Source organism: Megalopta genalis, chromosome 9 (assembly GCF_051020955.1).
Source record: "Megalopta genalis isolate 19385.01 chromosome 9, iyMegGena1_principal, whole genome shotgun sequence".
Taxonomy (NCBI): domain Eukaryota; kingdom Metazoa; phylum Arthropoda; class Insecta; order Hymenoptera; family Halictidae; genus Megalopta; species Megalopta genalis.
The window spans coordinates 17,568,775-17,589,300 of NC_135021.1; the positions used below are offsets into that span (position 1 = coordinate 17,568,775).

A 20,526-nucleotide genomic window follows, 5' to 3' on the forward strand; every position below is an offset into this window, starting at 1 on the left:
CGAGCAATATTCGAATTCCAGCGCTCGACTCCAGCATTCGGGACAGAGTCTCGAATTTTTTCCCGGATTTCCATACACGCTATCCGAGTCTCTGATCGCGACGCTAATAACTGATTCGAGGCAGCGAGCATCGGTCGCATCGCCACGCGAAACACGCGTCCGCGTTCGCGCAAGAAAAGCTCGGCTGGCACGTTCGAAGCCGGCACGCGCATACATTTGCATCTTACGAAGCCCCTAATTGAGCTGTTTGTTATTTCGTCGTGGCGATTTCCCGGCGTGCCGCCTCGTACCCGCTGCTTTATCGACGCGGATCGCGCGATCCCGTGTTCCGGATCGCGGTCTACCGCAACGAACCGGCTGGAAAAACGAGCGAGGCGATTGCGAACACGAGGGAAAACATTCTCGCGCCTAAGTGCCGGACTACCGACGTGCCGCGAGAACGAGCTTCAGAAGCCGCCGGAAAATTATTACATGGAAAAACGCAGCGCGGCTCTCTCTTTCTCTTTTTCTCTCTTGCTCTCTTGCTCTCTCTTTCTCTCTACCGTTCTCTCTCTCTTTCTCTTTTTCTCTCTTTTTCTTTTTCTCTCTCTTTCTCTCTCTTTCTCTCCCTCTCTCTTCTCCCCCCTCTCTCTCTCTTTCTCTCTCCATCTCTTTCTCTCTATCGTTCTCTCTCTTACTCTCTCTTTCTCCCTTAGTTACACTTTCTCTTTCTCTCTCTTTCTCTCTTAGTCTCTCTTTCTCTCTTTTCCTTTTTTTCTCTCTCTCTTCCTCTTTCTCTCTATCGTTCTCTTTCTCTTTTCTCTCTCTCTCTCTTTTTCTTTTTTTCTGTCTCTCTTCCTCTTTCTCTCTCTTTCTCCTTCTCTTTTTCTCTCTGCCTTTCTCTTTCCCGCTCTCTTCGTCCTCTTTCTCACTTTCTCTGTTTCTCCATTTCTTTCTGTCTCTCTCTCTCTCTTTCTCGCCTTTTTTCATTCTCGTTTTCTCTGTTTCCCTCTTTCTTTCCCGATACACGACGCGAATAAAGAACGAGGTCGCACGAAATACGTCCGATCGTGATTGAATTACCGGCTAAAACGATTATAGTTATCGTATTCTTTTTAGTATGCAGCATGAAATCCCCGAGCCCGGAATCGTGACACTTGCCCCCGCGCGCAGGATGAAACAGCCCGGACCACGTCGCCGCACGAATGTAACCGGCGCGCCGCGCAGCGCTGATTTATCAACGCGGGCCCGACCTTTTTCCTGGGCGTTGCCTACGATCTATAATTGAATCTAGAAAACGGGACGACAAAAGGTCTCCCGTTGAAAATATGCACCGTGGATTGTAAACTGTAACGCTCCGGGTCACAGCGTCCATACCAATGGGACCTGATAACCAATCTACCGGCAATCGGCAGATAGTCGGCGTATGCGCCTACAAAAATACCGGGAGGTCGAGCACTGTACGACAAATGGCTACGTCTCTTTCTCCCCCCTCTCTCTCTCTCTCTCTCTCTCTTTCTCTCTTTATCCCCCCTCTCTCTCATACTTTCTCGAGTGGTTGCAAAACTGATGGTAAGATTGGCCGCAGGAAATCATTCTTTTCGCTTGGTTTTGAAGCGGTACAAGGATAATTTAGATACTTGGAATTTCCCTATGAATCTTGTGAATCAGTAGCACATACTATAACAAAGAGACTGCGGATCATTATGCAAAACAAAAACATGCTACATCAATTGAAAGAAACAGTAGCTAAATAAAAATGCATGTCTTCTTGCAATAATTCTAAATAGTTGAAAATACTGTAACAATGTTTATTCAATTCTTCTGATATTTTGACTGCTTTGCGTTCCGCCTATTCATTTCTGCGATAAATGCATAAAGTCCGCAGTTCCAGCGATACCTGCGCGAATACACGAATAATTGCATAACTTATTACGTTTCCAGGACTGTTTATCCACGTTAGATTTCCACTGGAACGAAACAAACACTGGAGGGAAACGAAATTAGTTGTAAACCTATCTACCAGCGTCATATTTGCTCAACGTAATTAATAAATTTCAGCCGTTTACGTAACTAGCTTTGCAGACGGAACTGCGCCACGTCGTCGACACAATAAATGGCAATTTTACAGACGAGATCGCGCAACAGCAAGTGCTCTACATGCATGAAATTTAACATACAATTTTATGAAGCATGATTCCTGTCCCGTTCCCGGGTTCCTTGTTAGTTTCGTCGTCCCGCGACAAAGCATATTGCGTCTCGCGTTATTAGTTTCATTGTCGGGGGTATTTTCGCGGAAACTCCTTCCGGCGAGCGTGCGTTCATAAACAAAGCCCGGGCTTCATCTCTTTTTCACCGATGGGAACAAACACCTAATTAAATATCGGTCTCGTGACGCCGTGATCCAGGCCCCGGAAACTCATATTCAATTTCCCCGCTGGGCTGGCGGTTTTACGCCCGGCGAGCGGACTAGCTTCGTCGCCCGGGAAAACAAGAGAGAAAGTGAGAGAGAGAGAGAGAGAGAGAGAGAGAAAGAACAAAGTGCACCATGAGAAAATCGCAAGACACGAGTCCCGTGAAAAATTCCTGGAGGACGTGATTCGAGCGACTAAATGGTCGACTGTCGTTTAAATTCTGTTCGCCTTCGCTGACGGCCACTTCCAAGCTTCTTAACCGTGAAATATATGTATAATAACGCCGACCTAGACCATTGAAAAAGATCAAGCTGCCATGGTTCGATCGCTGATGACCTGTCGGCTTTGTTTTCCAATTTGCAGACCCTCGCTCCGACCATCAATTTTCTCATCATAATTGGTATCTCTCGGTATCAAATTGATACACTGCATCCGCAAATGAATTCTTCTTAAGAATAAGATCAATAGAACAATGACAGGAAGCTTAATTAGCATTGATTAATCTGCGTATCTTCAGGCGGAATAAAAGTCAACCGCAAGGAAACTAAATGAAAATGTAGATCTCCTCTTTTAATAAGATAGCGCAATGAAAATGAATGAAAATGAAATAATTACTGAACCGACGAAGTTATCAATGTGACGAAGTAATGCGCGGAGTGCATAATTTTGCTTTGTAATTCATTGCAACGTGTTGTGTTCGCCGACAGGAGCGCTTACATATTGTTTGTTTTTTGTTATTAATTATCAGACTCGGAAACACCGAGTCCGCCGAAAAAATCAATACTTAATTTATATTTCGCAGCCGGCATTGTATCGGCGGACGCGTTTTCACGTTCTTTTTCGCGCGACGGCATTGCAGATTTTATACATCTGACAAATTAGCCGTAAAAATCACTCCGGGACGAGACCCCTCGACCGTTTCGATCGCTCGGCTCTCGATAAAATAAACGGGCTACGCGCGAGAAATCAGCGGGCGAAAAAAAAGTCGTCGGCGTGGCGCGAAAAAATTAAATTAACGCGTCCAGGAACGATAGCTGGAAACAATTGATAATTATAACGGCGAACATGTAGAATTCCCCGCACCTTGAATATATGTATATGCGCGCGTGCAAATTTCGCGGCACGTTTGCCTGTCGCATTGTTCGTCGGTCGTTCGTTCGATGCTCTTTTCAAGCCGTGTAATTTATTTTTATATGAAACGGCGGGTCGTGTAATGACAATTCGAGAGATTCGCTTGGAAAGCTGGAAAACCGTATTAACACTATTCCTACCGGGACCGGTCAAATGACCGTTTTTAAATTTTCAATTGGAATTTCTTACATTCAACGTAAGTGAATCGCCTTTAAACTTTACGACTTTTCCTCATATATATGTATGATACATTTTTCAATATTCACTTATTTTTTTATTGTTTATTTTCTGAGAAATATTTGTAGTCTGTCTTACCTACCACGACCGGTCATTTGACCGGTAGTACGATTTATACACTTTTGTAATAGTTTCTCTCTAAGACTCAATTCCAAAACTATAAAGTCGTTAGAAACAAAACATAATGTAGTTGTGGCACGATTTTATCCGAGAAGTGCCTTCCAGAAAATGGTTTACGGCACTTACAAGTGTTTACAGTTCTCGCTCGACTATCGGGTTAGCGGTGTTTATTTGCTTGATTGATATCCGATACGGTCCAGATCCTCGAATATTCTTACGCCATCTTATCTACTATGACGTAAAATAAATAAACTTATGACTGAAGGAAATGTATAGACGTCTTCTCACGAATTCAAATCAGTATAGTCTTGCGACACGAACAGAGTGCATCGAAACGTGAAAATCACAAAGAGCATACTTGGCAGTCTTTTATTATTATTTTGTAATATTCTATGTCATAGTACGTGTTATAAGTGCAATTTTCAAAATAGTGAACAAGACTAACAATACGTCGCAGTAAGTTTCACATTTTATCTTTTATTCATTTTTTTATCTATTTTGATTTACATTTTCATATTTTAGTTTTTATTTTCTCCGTTGAATATTTACCCCAAAATGTCAAGACGTTTGAGGAGTGCGAATGTATTATTAGAGAGAATAAATGATATCGATGCAGAATGTTCTGGCGATGATCAGGAAATTCTGGATATGGAAAACGACAATACGGAAAATTATGATCCATTTGAAACCGACTCGAACACCGATGAGAACGAAGAGAATATTTCGAACGTACGTAGACGACGAAAGAGAAGGAGATTTTTAGTTAGTTCCGATAGTGAGAATGAGGAAGAGGCAAGCGAAATTGCGGTGGACGGAACTGTTTGGCAGGAAGTAAAAATAGGGTCTAATCCTGGAAGAGCACCTGATCATAATATTTTTAGGGAAACATCAGGTCCGACTGGGTACAGTAAACGTAATATTATGAAAGGCGAAGTTAGGACGGCATTTTCTGTGATAATTGATAAGAATATAATCGAACTTATAAGAAAGTGCACAAAGGCAGAGGCATTTAGAGTGTTGGGATATAAATGGGAACTGTCTACTGCAAAGTTATATGCATTTTTTGCAATTCTGTATGCACGCGGCGCATATGAGGCTAAGAATATAGATATAGCACTTCTGTGGAATAAAAAGTGGGGCCCGCCTTTTTTCTCAAATACTATGAGTAGACATGACTTTACGGAGATTATGAGATTTATTCGATTTGACGACAGAAATCAACGAAGCCAACGGTTACAAACTGATAAATTCGCTATGATTTCCGAAGTTTGGTACAAGTTTATTTACAACAGTCAAAATTGTTATAAACCAGGACCATACATTACTATTGACGAACAATTGTTTCCAACGAAAGCAAGGTGTAGATTCACTCAATACATGCCCAATAAACCGGACAAATTTGGTATAAAATTTTGGTTAGCATCCGATGTACGCAGCAAATATATAATAAACGGCTTTCCATATTTGGGAAAAGATGAAAGTAGAGAACCCTCAGTTCCTCTTGGAGAGTTTGTCACTATGAAATTAGCAGAACCGTATGTAGGATGTGGAAGAAATATAACCACAGACAACTTTTTTACAAGCCTACCTTTAGCAACAAAACTTTTAGCAAAAAAAACTACGATTGTTGGAACAATTAGAGCAAATAGGAAAGAGCTACCAAAACTAGCAAAACTGAAAAACGACGACATGGCACTTTTCTCAAGCAAACTCTATCGCTCAAATAATTGTATGTTGACAATTTACAAAGCCAAACCAAGAAAGAAAGTTTTAATTCTCAGTTCAATGCACAACTCTGTACAAGTTGAAGAAAACGACACCCGAACACCGGAGACAATTCAATTGTATAATAGCACCAAATTTGGCGTAGATGTGACCGATCAAATGGCCAGAAATTATTCGGTAAAATCTAAATCTCGGAGATGGCCTTTGCAAGTATTTTTTAATATCTTGGATTTAGCCGGGATAAATGCATGGGTGTTATATAAAGAAACTGCGGGAGGAGAAATTACAAGACAGGAATTTCTATTCCAATTGGCAGAAGAACTTGCCATCGAATATCAACGAGAGCTCGGCAAAGAAAATCAACCAATACCCATCGCAAGTACAAGTACAGGTTCCCGTGAACGGAAAACATGTCAGATAAGGTATTGTAAAGATAATAAGACGAACAAAATCTGTCTAAAATGTAAAAAGTACGTATGCGGAAAATGTACAGTTGAGAAGCCCATTTGTAAAAAATGCGACGAAAAAGAATGAAATGTAGATTATGTACTCTTGAATAAAAGAAAATATATTTTTATACTGGTAAACTGGCTATTGGTCTGCATTCAATATTGAAAATATAAGTTGTGAAAGACCGGTCATTTGACCGGTCGCGGTAGGAATAGGTATACGTGAAGTGTCGGTAGGAATAGTGTTAAGGTATAATAGGCGGGGAAAATGCTTCGGGTCTCCGCGATGGTTTAACGGACGGGGAGAACCATTGTAGCCATTAGAGACGGAAATCTCGACTTTCGACGAAAATTTCGGCCCTCCCTTCGGCCCGCTGTTCTACACAAGTTCGACCAGCGTACGGTGATATATGGAGCAACCGCGGAGCCCCACGAAGTCGGCCCATGAACCTCCTAAATTGATTCGAATCGTTCCTGGACCATAATGCTGGATAACTAATGACTCCCGCGCGACCCCGATATCACGACAGGTACGAGAGACCTCTCGGGCACGTAGGATGCACCAGTCTTCCGATACGGTAATACCATAACTCGTTTAAATTGCATTTCAATCGGTATCCCAGATTGCGGCAGGAGTAAAATTCATCCTGAAATTCGGACCTCTCGTGTTCCGATTCTCATTTCATCAATCCACTTCTTTCTTTCGCTTTTGCACCTGTGAAACGTTCCTCCACAGCGTTGGCAGTAGAAAGCGCATCATTCAAGAAGATCGGCGCAAGAATAATTACGGTCGTCTTCAGACAATATTACAACACCGATTGCGACATAGAATTATCGAAACCCATTTTTAACGCTAGATTCACGGAGCACGAAGGACAGCTGTTTTATATATTAATTTATAGTTTATACATAAATATAATATAATAATATTACTATGTAGGGTGTCCCAAAAATGTCTCGCAATCCGGAAATGGCGAGTTCCTCGGATCATTTGAAGCAACTTCTTCCTTTACAAAAATTTTCTCCGAGGCACCGTTAACGAGTTACTAACGAAAAACAGTGACCAATAAGAATCGAGCACAGCAGACGCGAGGCGGCCCAGCCAACCAGCGCACGAAGCCCAGTTCCGCTCATTGGCTCGACCACCTCGCGGCAGCTGAGCTCGCCTCTCAGTGGTCACTGTTTTTCGTTAATAACTCGTTAACGGTGCCTCGCAGAACATATTTGTAAAGGAAGAAGTTGCTTCAAATGACCTGAGGAACCCGCCACTTTCGGATTGCGAGACATTTTTGGGACACCCTGTATATTATATTATTATTATAATATATTAATATTATTATAGTTTATAAAAGTTACAACAAGACATTTATTCTGATTTTTAACAAGTGTTGTAACATTTAACCGTAAGTAACAAAACCGTAAATAACTCATAAATGTACCATTACGATACGAATAATTGTAAATTAAAAAATTAGAGTGACCCGTCATTTTGACGGGTTCCGTAAATCTAGTGTTAATCGTTCCTCTGCATTCTCACAGAGGTTCGAATGAAAATTATAATTTGAGCCAGCGATGCGAACGTTGAATACATGGTTCATGAAATTAAATCCGGAAAAACACGAATCGTATTAATAAGCGGGTACGCTTCTACCGAAGTGTTGGTCGACATCCGAGCGCTAAATACGGGTTACAAATTACCTCCTTGGAAATTGCAGGTATTTAATACGGGACAAACCTAAGTAGTTAGTTAAATATACGAATTACACGGCTGACAATTAGCGTGAGATAGGTAACGGCGGGGAAACGGCTTAAAACGATAATCATTACGTACTAACAGCGAGTGAAGCGGTTAATTAAAAATCCGGCATTCCAGTCGAGCCAGATAGGCGAGCTAGGCGGAATTTAGCAACGTATAATTTCCAAATTAATGAGCCGAACGGTCCCGATTAGAAAAGAATCGCGTAGGATGCTTCGCGTTAAGATGATCACTATAATAGAGAGAATTAAGTAGCGGCGGTAACAAGTCCGTTGCGCCGGCCCCACCGATCGGATCGAGCCGACCTAAACGATCGCTGGCATTAGCGGGGACGGCGAATCACTTTGCCGTTATTATTCCATAAATAATAAACGGAGTGTGAGCCACTTAAGCCTAGCATCGGCAATTTAGGGCAAGTCAGCGCGATCCGACCGCCGCGGCGAGATGCTTCTTCTTTCTTTTTTTCTCTCCCGATTACACGATCCTGGGATTTCAATATCCGCATCGCACCGCTTTAAACGTCTAATCATAGGTATCCGCGTGGCGAACCGGAGCCCGTTAATTGGCGTCACGGGGGCTGGATGATGAACGGGATCGGGCCCGCTCGAAAAACGAGCAAACGAACGTCGCGACACGGGATCTCGAAAAACGAGCAAACGGGACAGGAGGAAGAACAAGACGAGAGCCATTCGGTAGGACGAAACGACAAGCGATCGCTTCCGCGGTATGAAATTGAAAAGTAACGTCGGTACCGAAGTATAACATAATTGCCCGGTCTCGTTCGGGCCGTGCTAAGGCTCGCGAGTACGTCCGGCAGGATAATTACGAACGTCTCCCCTCCACATCGGTCCCCTATCTGGCATCAGCTGCGCCGGAGAGTCGCTATCGTATTTTAATAATCGGTCGTGAAACTCGTTAAGACTTCGTCGATTAATCGACGTAATACGCGCTCGTTTTTTCTCTAATTGGCGAAATCGAGGTCTCAATCGGAGACGCTCCGGACGAGACGAACCAGAATCATATGTGGTGAAACTTCTTTTCCATAATTAATTTTCGGAATCACATGTACACGGCTAGTGTCGATATGTTTTTGTTCACGTTCGTCCTCTTTAGGAACTTTGCTTAGAATATCGCCATTAAGACGGATTCTCAGTGGATGGATTTTAACGCTTTACTATTTTACATTCTATCATTTAACATTTTATCATTTAATATTCTATCATTTAAGATTTTATTATTTAATATTTTATCATTTAACATTTTATCATTTAATATTCTATCATTTAACATTTTATCATTTAATATTCTATCATTTAACATTTTATCATTTAATATTCTATCATTTAATATTCTATCATTTAACATTTTATCATTTAATATTCTATCATTTAATATGCTATCATTTAATATGCTATCATTTAATATTCTATCATTTAATATTCTATCATTTAACATTGTTCTCCAAAACATAAGCATTTTAGCTTAACAGTATAATCATTATTGGAAAATATCCATATTTAGCCGTTTGAAGAAATCTAATTTTTGTCGTTATAATAATATCACTGTATTATAAAAGACGTACCAGGAAGAAATAATGGTTATTATCAGTAAAGCTAATGATAGGAGAGTGAAGTTATGAACAAGAAGAAAACGTCGGAAGATTATAATTCAGTATACATAAATTAAACGATCGATCGGTCGATGCAAGGAGCATCGTCAACCATCGGAAAATCACCTAATCGTTAATAGTAATAAATAACATCGTAATTGATAAACATCGGAACGGTTTCAAGTCTGAATTAGAAACAAGCTGGCGACAAGCGCTGACATATACAATTAATTTCGTTACGAAGCGGCTTATTAAAAGCGTTTTATACAAACACGTGATTACGATAAAGAACGCCAAGAAATCTATCTAAATTCTGCGCTGTCACTCTGACAAATCAACCCACTCTAAATCTCTATAGATCTCGGTACGTGTCAAATGCACGTTTCAAAATCTCAGTTCGCAGCTAGAAGTACTGTGCCGGATATCCGAAATCGGTGAAGTGTACCGCTGAAAGCTCGCGATCCGGGACCACGTCGAAACAAATTGAACGGGACGCGGGGCTAAGTTATCAGCTTGTCAGCGGAGACAAATGACTCGTTACAGCGGCTCGGGCCGTGGAAGGAATCCGGCGAAACCTCCCCTTAAATCTTCCGAGGAGCATGAACGGCTCGGACGAGGCTCGTTTAAATAGAAGATTAATTCCTGGGAACCTTTTAGCGTGATTTCGGTGATCCTTTATTGCCCGGCCGGGGCGTGTAGGTATTACAGTGACATACGGACGTCGCTTAAGTTAATAGCCGATGCGTTAACACGGGCCGGCGTTATAAAAGAAGACGGACAAGGCCTACGCGCGCGTCATCGCCCACGCGTGCACGCGCGCGCGTTCTACCTGTTCGTTGTCGCCGTCGTCGCGGCGCACAGTGGTCCTAAATCCTGAAAGCCTGGTCGGAATCCCTGAAAATCAATTTGCTAAGTCACCATGGCGCAGCGTGTACGAGAAAATGGTCACATTTTTATAACCCGAGCGACGATCACGGCGTAAACAACAGCGAAGCTGTAGTCGTGAAGTTGAGAAGAAGTGTGACTTGAAAAGCTTGTCATTTCTTTTCGAAAATATTTCATTCGATTGTGCGAAATGGATGCTGTTTGCGGGAGTAAGTAGAATGTTTTTCGGTACTAATCTCGTAAAGAATATCAACCATCGAACGTGTGTAAGATTGTAACAATATAAGGTAGAAAGTGCTATGTATAAATTGTAAAGATGTAGAGAAAAAAGGATGTATATATACTTAAATATCCTGTTCAAATTCTTGTTGGCACATAAATGATTTCTCATATTTGTCATATAAATGATTTATGAATGTATATTTCTGTTGGAATAATTTGATTATATCTTCCAAAATATAATACCTGACTACCATTGCGTTATTTAAAATTGTAAGTTCAGATTCGTAGACAGATGTGTTGCAAACAATTCCGATTCGAATTTTTACCAAATCATTTCTTCGAGTACTCGATCGGCATATGGGATCCGCCACTTTGTTCCCTGAAATTTTGAGCTTTCTTTTGAGTCCAGATTTTCAATTAGAGCCGGATGGTCTTTACACGCTTGCGTGATTTGGTGCGCCGGTGAAAAGAGAATAGAATTCGAGCGGGCCGATGGTAATCGAAGGTATCGCGCGGCGAGGTATTTCACTGAGAATTATTATACTAAACGAGGTGCCGGGTCCGGGTGCCAGAACACCGAGTATTATCCCATTAGAATAAATGTAAAGTAGAGCCCAGCGTTCCGCCATCTCGATGTACCCGACCTTATGCTTCTCCCACCCTCGTCGTCTTCCCCAACCGATTTTCTCGTCGTTCGTTCGTCTATGCTCGCCTCTCCCACCCCTCTCTCTCTCTGTCTCTCTTTCTCTCTTTCTCTCTCACTCCGACGATTCGGGACAGCTTTGCGTCTCCACTGCCGCGAGGGTGGAAAATGGGAGGCAGTCGGAGCGGCAGGGCGCATTTACATGATATGAATATAATGGAGAGGGCCGGGTCGCTGGCAAACCCGGGCTACGAGAGCGCTACCTGTTGAACGGAGAGTTCAAACCCGCGCTGACCTACAGGATATATTCGGCCGGGTCCGGACACCGGCCTCCCCCGAGAGCCAGGTGGACGTTAGGGTCATCGGTGGACATCTCTCAATTTAAACCCCGCCAGCCCCGTTCTGTTACTTTCCTTCGCTTGCTTTCCGAAAAAAAGAGAGATTCGGATTCGCCCAAAGTTGGATTCTCTGTTGGACCGCGCGAAAACTTTCGCGTGAAATCGACTGGAAACGATAGTTCTTGGTAAGATCTGTAAAAATATATACAAGCCGAACATTTTCAATCGCCAGAAAAATGCAACAAACCGCAAATCTTTGTCAAAAGCGAGTTTTTTCAGTGATGGAATATTAATGGATTCAGCAATGCATGTTGCACTTTTTCCATTCTGTGTTTCGAACATCATTCGATCTTCACAAATTCGAACATCATTCTTCATCTTTTTTATTTAGCACCCGAACTGGATCGATTATCGCTTATTTTTATGCAAAATAAATATTATCTTCGATAATTTCAGCAAACGTGAGTGGAGTTAACATTTTCTTCATTTTTTTAAAACAATTTCCGTGGGTTGACAATAATACACGGATGTCCTCAAATTCTTTTAATATTTCCATCGTTTGAAATTTCACCTATCCATTTGTATCGTAAATGCGTAAAATCCGCGGTCTAGTTATCGCGCCTTCGTTACGAACCCTTGGATCTGTCTTTCGTCTTCGAATCTAGGCAGTGTTAGCACTGTGTGATACTTCGGTTTGTCCGCAGCTGGAATGTGGATCCATAATTTAGACCCGCAACTCGGAGGCTCACTGCTTCAAACTTAAGGGGATGCAGCATAAATTTCACAAATTAATTGCTTTTTCATGACTACCTACTTCATTACGTTCAGACTGCTAACTTTTGAGGAGGGGGAATTTATTATGGCTCATCTACTAGATGTGTAGACGGTTTTCTTAGCAAGTCTCTGAAGCGTTTACTGTCGCATACCTTTTGATCGCAGCTTCTTATTTTTAATGACATTGTAAATTAAGATTATTATTTGCTTGGATTCGAACATTAATATTCACCCTGACGTGTTATAATATACGAATTTGATCGCGATCCACGAAACGCAAGATCGTCGAGAAAGTAGTTATACAACTTGATTTTTCTATTTGAATTTAATTCAATAAAACAATTTAATTCTTGAAATTATTGAAGTTGCTAGCGTGGCAATTAAAATCTTAAAAGAAGTAATCTAATAAGTGGTTAGATGAACGAATCGGTAATACTCGAATATAGCAACGAATTATGTAGCTTATAAATCTGCAATATAATAAAAAATAAAAATTATCCGAGTTAATTGTACGAAATATTAAGTTAGATGGAAATGTCTTTCTTCTTCCAACAATTATATAGCCAATTATGTAGCCTATGAATCTGCGATATAATAAGAAAACTACGGATCTCTATGCAAAATAAATATTATCCGCGTTAATTGTACGAAACATTAAATTAGACGGAAATGTCTTTCTTCTTTCAACGACGATAACAAGTTGAAAATAGTGCGACAATATCCTTAAATTCTTTTAATTTCACCACAGCGTTGCACTTCGCTCAGTCGTTTTTTCTCATAAATGCATAAAATCCGCCGTTTAACAACAAGGGTTCACAATTCGATGGAAAGTTCCGAGATAAACTGATCTCGAGAAAGACCATGGAAGAGTCACCGGAGATGTATGTAACATTCAAGAAGCTGCTGCTGCTTCGAACACGAAGACGTCCAAGTACTTGCCAACGAGACAATCGGGCGGTCCGTCTCGACGAATAGTCGAATTGTCCGGCACGAATTAACGGGAGTGCGTCCCCCAGTGTCGCCCTAAGAAATTCATGAGAACGATCTCCGCGGGAAGGAAGATAGTCACGATGGGGTCTCGAAGGAGTCACGTTCGAAAACTGAGAAGGAAATGTCACCTGTCCAATTAAGAACCACTTTCCTATCGACGATGGACACGACTCTCATTCCACGAAACGGAGACAAAGTCGCCGGCATAAATATGTATAGGATAACGCGTGTCGTTCAAGCCGGAGCCCGGATGTTTCCTTCCCTTTTCCCGGGTTCTCTCTCGGCGTCCCGTCTGGCCGCGGAGTCACGATCCCCTGCTAGATTATGCGCTCTCATCGGGGACCGCGTAGTTATGCTCGTGCATCGTGGCGAAACGTTGCATTTCAATATATCCACGAGGCTCCCCGACGCGAGCCGGCAAACTAGCCGCCAAAGAAAATCGAATGCGCCCGAATGCACGAAGTCGAGAGCCAAACTACACTTGCCGATCCGAGAGTATTGTTCCGCCGATAGTTTCGTCCCTCTGTTCCACCGGAAGCTTCGCCGAGTCAGCGGATTCGAGTGAAACTCGAATCACACCAATGAATGGCTCGGTTTGTCTTATCGCGCTGCTGGGACAAGGACTTTTCGGTTAATAGATGAAACACTATCATCGCGGTATTGTTGGCCGACGTCTCTCCTCTTAATTGTAAGTGCACCCGGAGAATGCTGGTACGTGCAGCTATTGTTTCTGTGGCAACGCGCGCGTTGCCCGGTCTATTGAATTCCCAACGGTCTTGTCCATCATCCAGTCACCTGCTGATACGAATAGAAAAATTTGTTCCACCAATTCTTGGAACTTTTGAATTATTTCTGAACACGTTCCCTTCGTTTCAGATACTTTTAGACGAACGGAATACAAAATACAGTAACGTCTCTCTAATTGACGCTCGAATCGTCCACGAAAGTGGACGATTTTGGAAGAGAAGATACGGTTGTTCGAGCCTTGTGGCTCGTTTTTTATGGCTATCGATTGTCAACGATTATAAATAGTTGTACTATTACGAGTTGCGAGGCTCGAATAATCGCGTCTCCTCTTCCCAAACTGTTCATTTTTGCGCATAATCCGAGCGTCGGTATGGGAGACATTACTGTAATCTTATTACGAGATAATCAACTAGACGTTAATCGTTTAAGCGGGTTCTCCTGTTTACAGTAAACATTTTTACGAACCTTCAAAAATATCTGTTGCAAACTATTTCGTCGACCGAAAGACTTATTTCTCGGTTGGTTCAATTTCATAGACTCCGAAATATTGTAAGTTATAAAAGCCGGCAGTTCAATTACCTTGTGCTTTATATCGTGTCAGTGCCAACTGGTTAAGAAGTAATCGAGGACTCTCAAAGTACCGTAGACTGAAGATGAAAGAAGCAATTTACACTTAAACAGGGTGTAAAAAAGTGGTCGGGTTACTTCTTTCCATTTTCCATTTTCCTCGCCAATTTCCTTTATATAATTACCATTTTATAAGAAGCATGGGGTGCGCGGCAGTGTATGAGCGATGGTACGCTTTATACAGGGTGTCCCACGAATTTACGTCGATTTTTTATCAGCAGATCTTGGCTGCTAACAATGAAACAGAACGTCGATTAATAAAATGGAGAATTATATTTCATACGTGGGTATTTTCCATGCGAACACGGGTTGTAATTTGCTTCGCGCGGACTTCGTGGCACGCCACTTTTTCTTTTTAGCTGCGGTACAAGAGGTTCGCACAGAAATTTATTACCCTCCATAAATTTAAACTAACAAATTGCAGTCTATGGATTCGCACGAATTTATGAGATGTGCTTCGCGTTGACTACTCCAAGCGCCTGCTGTAAGACGGTTCTTACCTTTCCACGTTCTATTTTCTCTGGTCTTACAAGTTATAACCTTATCATCCTAACGTTAACGATTTCGCTTCATTTTCAAAGATAATCGTATTTCGTTGTTTGATAAATATCGTCGAACGTTCTCGCCCGGAAGACTACGTCTTATCTAGACGAACGATGATTTCCTCGTCAAGTTTTACAATTTCGAGGAGGCAAATTACAAACAATTCTTGACCCGTATAATTAAGGACCGTTCCAACCCGCAGTCTAATTATTAGTTCAAAGATGCCCAGGACCGTGAAAGCCCCAATGGTACTTAAGAGTTAGGTCTCCATAGTCTGCTAATCTGTCTATAAACTCTCGCCAAGAGCCAGCGCACGACAATTTGCGGCGTGAGCCCATCCTTACACGAGATAATATTTTCCAAGAGCGGAGTACCAGCGATCAGAGCACAGTCTCGTCGTTGTTACAACTTCCAGTGGATCCGGTGAATCGCCTCGTAAAAATGGTTCTCGCGCGGCAACCGGGGCACCCGTTCACCGCTCAGAGACAGAGCGAGGGTGAAATAAAGAACCGAAGAACGAAGAGAAAGGAAGAAAGAAAGAAAGAGAGAGAGAGAGAGAGAGAGAGAGAGGAAGCGAGAGAGAAGACGTAACAGCCGCGAAACAGAGAGGGAGACGCGCGAAGCCAATATAAGAGGGCAATAAAATCACGACGGCTAACAATACGAGCGGACCTGGCCCACCACCTTATATCCTCTTCGCCTTCCCTTCGTCCTACTCCTTTTCCCGTCCCACGTGGATCAGAGAACAACGCACCCGGCCTGGGTCAATTTTATTTGTCACACGACGGCTAGACCACGGCCACGAAACTTCCTGAAATTCCAACTTCTTCCGGGGCAAGCCCGGGCAAACCCATCGGGAAATAGATGCGGTCGAGATATCGTGGATGATGGAGCCGCCATGAAAAACCTCCGGCAACATACCCTGGCTACAGCGTCGTTCAAAAGTCCGGAACCGCTTGACTTTCTTCGGCGAGAAGTAATCTCGCGCCGCGATTATTAAACGCGACAGCGTGCGTCGCCGGAATTATACCCGGAAACCTCGAAAGTACTTCCCGAGATTGAACAACTTTCCCCCGTTCTTCTCGTACTTCGCGATCAAAGGTTCCTCGGTTGCTGCAGCGAGAAATTATGTCAGGAACTCGTGCAGCATGCGATATTACATACGATCGGTTTCATTGGAATTTTGGTGCTTCTGGGGTAGCTGACTTTTTAATGGAAGCTTTGATCTCTGAGAGTTCCAGATTACAGTAATGTCTCCCTAATTGACGCCCAAATTGTGCACAAAAATGGACAATTTGGAAAAAAGAGATATTTATATACAATTATATTTATAATTGTTGACAATCGGTAACTATACAAACTAACCGCAAGGCTCGAATAATCGTATCCCAAATTGTCCATTTTTGTGCTCAAACTGAGCGTCAATTGGGGAGACTTTACCGTATTGCGTTAAATATCAAATAAAAGTCGAAAGTATTTATTCTATTTAAATAGAGTTTGACGTGTAATTGTATCGACACAGATTTGATAAAAGACAAATTTTTGACCTCGTACAAAAGGTTAAACGAGAAGTATCGATTAAATGTAGGGTTAATAGGTCACCTAATACGATCTTCTCCTGTTTCACGTTTTACACGTCTCGTTGCAAACGGTAATCGAAATGTTTTTCTCGACACTTCTTAAACGCCACATCTACGACAATATTATTGAAAATCGTCTTCACTCCACACTTGTTAAAAAGATTGATCTCTGAATTAAGATCCGAAGTTTTCAGATGATGCTATTTTGTGACGAAAATTCGAGGTAGATCATCACCGATATTTCCGAAATCCTCTATTCCCTTCGAAGATTCGTAATGTATACCTAGAAACCCTCGCGGGATCTCTGAAAAACAAAAATCTCGCTTCGGTCCGAAAGTTCGACTATCCCGCCATTAAATTCGCGCGTAGAAACTTTTTTGCATGGCCGATAGTTCCGAGATAATCGAGTTTTGCAGACTTAGCGGTCGGCGCACGGTTTCCGGGGTTTTTGAGCGGCGGTGTACGCGGGCTCGGTTCTTCCTTTTTTTTTTTTATTTGCCACCGGACGGGAAAGGTTTCGAGAATATTCATGAAGTTCGAAAGTAACGGTACGATACTCGTATTCCGGGAACTTCGGACGGGATCTCGTCGCAAAAAGCGAACGATGCTCGCCGGGCGTATGCATGCACACGGGTGTCTCGAGGAGGAGGAGGAGGAGGAGAAGGAGGAGGAGCAGAATCGTTCGGAATACTCGAGCGAAAAATCGTTGGTGCTCCTTCGGGGCACCTCTTGTTAACCGCGTGCGTCCGGCGACCGATTTCTGAAAGGTGTTTTGACATCGATTGTGTGCTCGCGTGGCTCTGAAAGAGAGAACGAGAAAGAGAGAGAGAGAGAAAGAGAGGGCATGCGAGAAAGATAGAGAACGAAAGATTAAGAGAGACAGAGAAGAGAGAGAGCACGCGGCCAGAATGCTTCTTGTCCAGGCGTGAAACCAGTAGTCGTACAAAAGAGAACCAGGTATACGTCTCGGGACCCGTCGAGGCGCGATTAATTTAAATTCTTAACGCGCTGCTACTTCCTACGAGACCGGGAGAACGCCGATTCCAAAGAATCCTGAGCAAGCGACGCCGCTGAGGAACGGTGCGGTGCGTTGCGGCGCGCTGCGTTGCGGCGCGGAGCGTTGCGGCGCGGAGAGGAGCGAGGGGGAGGAGAAGCGGAACGAACCGAGGCGCCACTCACTACCGAGACGAGTCCATTGAAATCATTCATACCCGGGACACGATCGCTCAGGAACCGTGCACCGCTATCCATTAAACGATACATTAGTTATTCGACGATTTAAAGCTCGTCGGAGCGGGGCTCGCGAGCGAGAACCCGCTCGCGATTATCGCTGCCTCGAGTGCCGCGTACCCGGCCAGTTTTATCGGCGTCGAAACGGCCGCGCGCGATTACTCCTGCCGTTCGATCGGCGATTTTATTCGAAATCGAGGGTTTGCTTTTCATTAACAAGCGACACGCCGTCGACATTCCGAGCGGACGTTTCTTCCTTGCAAAACGAGGAGCGTCCGGCATGCGAGCCGCTCGCGGATCCACGGGCTCGCATTAGTTGCGACCGGGTTGCCGATAAATCGTTATTTTAACAGTACACGCAGAGCTGGAAGAATTTTTCTCTGGAATAATAAATAACCAATCGAATTAAATTCAAATTGAAAATATTTGATTATTCGTCGTTCCGTGAAATTCATGCGAAGAAGTAACATTTTATTTTCAAATCGAAATAATTGTGGAATTATTTAAATGATTTTTCAATCGAACGAAAAATTTAATTACTATTCTTTTCAAGTGAAATATTTAATTGAATTTTAAATTTAATCGATGCTTCGTTTGAAATTAATAATTAAAATATTTATTTTATTGAAAAATCATTTAAATTGTTCTACAAATTATTTATTTATTATTTCGATTCGGATATGAAATGTTATTTTTTTTTATTTGAATTTTACCGAATGGCGAATAATAAATTATTCATGCTTCTCTTTCGTCTGTTGTATATTATACGATGGATATTTTGTATATCAGTTTCTTGGGGAAATAATTGAATAAATTTCCTAATTCAAGAATACGTTATAATATGAATAGCAAAGTGTCTAAATGAATTCAGCATTGTCTGTGCAACACTCGTCAATCATTTTTAGTGTTCGGTAGGTTCAGCGTTTACCCTTCTGTACAAGGTGTGTCCAACAAAAGGATAGTTTTATTAGAATAGAATGTAAACATCGATTTCGAACGATTTTTCAAGTTGAATCGTAGCGAATAATAAAACGGCTATAATTATATATCGACAGATTTTGTTCAAAGCGAATTCGTATTAACTCTTACCGTAATCGGAAACCAAGGAATTTACTTCTAATTTATGTTCAACCTGTATCTGCTAAATGAACCATCTGGTTTACAACAATAATAAATAAATAAATAAAATAATTTTTAGCTAGCTAACATATAGACACGAGAGTAAAACAATTCATGCAGATTCTAAAAGTTTCTTAGTGTTGCTTGTCATCAATAGAAGTTTATTTATGTATCTAATCATTTTATATATTATATTATATTATATTATTATATATTATATTATATTATATTATATATATTATATTATATATATATATATATATATATATATATATATAAATGCACAAGATCCGCTGCCTACTTACGATACAAATATGTTAACTTAAAGTTAACACGTGCATTTACTATAACCAAAAGAAGTTGCAATTAATTTTCTCCATAACGGGGGGACCTCGGATGATTAGTCGAAATTTCAGCAATCAGTGCAAATCTTTCGCCTGAAATGGATACATTCGCCCCCGGGTGCCCGTACAGCAGCTAATGACGATCTCGAGCTCATAAATTACTATTAAACGCAACGGTTCGTAATTAGCGGGGAACTAATAACTCTCGCGACCAAGATCGCGACTCAAAGATCGAGCAGGTGTCCGGCCGCAAAGCGCACGGAGAATGCTATTGTGCAACGAAACATCCACCGGCTGTGACTAAGGTTTATGAAACGACTTAAGTTCTGCTTGCCGGAGTTAAGGGGGAGACACCGGCAGAAGAGCTTGCGCGCAAACTGCACGCGATTCAAGCTCGACCGAACGCTTTCACGCGACCGTCCCGATGCTTCTCATTCCGTGGTTCGCCCGTCGAAAACGCGTGCCGTAGATCAAAGCCGCCCCGGCGACGTCTCAAGGAAAGCTCGGCTTCCAGCCTGGCGACCACCTTTGAAATTGTTCCCCGTGAATCCGTGATTGCGCGCGAACCCCCTACTACGCGAGCCCGCCCGAGAATGAAAGAAGCGACCGGGAGAGAATGGCGATTGCGAATTGCCGAGAATTCTTCGAGACAGATTGCTTTTTCCCGGGAGCAACGAGAACAATGGACGGTCCGAGAGGGAGGACTGTTCGCAGGCAGATCGAATCAGCGGAAGGTTAAGCCCCTAAATGTCATCGATCTTGTGTTTTATCGGCACTCGTAACCCTTCGGCGAACTTTCGAAATGAAATTCGAGAGTGCAACGATTTTATTAACCTTCGCCTGATTTATTTCGATAACTTTCGAACCTGTCCTGCGAATAAACATTTAACACTAAACATACCGTACCGGTCAAAATCACCGATTCCATAAAATCTATATTGAAATTGTTGAAATTATAAGGTCTCTTTCGTGAGAAATGCTTGAATAAATTTTATAAGCACGAATAATAGTAGAAACAATTAGATGTGTAGATAAATTCAGTATTGCAATTTGACTGTTAACCC

General features: G+C 42.2%; 1 protein-coding gene and 1 long non-coding RNA gene across 2 annotated transcripts in view; one reads left to right on the forward strand and one right to left on the reverse strand.

Moving 5' to 3' along the window:
- The window catches only part of LOC117224800 (uncharacterized), a 610,978-nt gene that overhangs the window by 371,612 nt on the left and 218,840 nt on the right, over positions 1 to 20,526 (reverse strand). The gene's annotated exons all lie outside the window — the stretch shown is intronic.
- On the forward strand, positions 4,013 to 6,193 carry LOC143260007 (uncharacterized). Its single transcript, XR_013034091.1, has 2 exons — positions 4,013 to 4,337; positions 4,404 to 6,193. It is a non-coding gene; the product is annotated as an uncharacterized LOC143260007 (long non-coding RNA).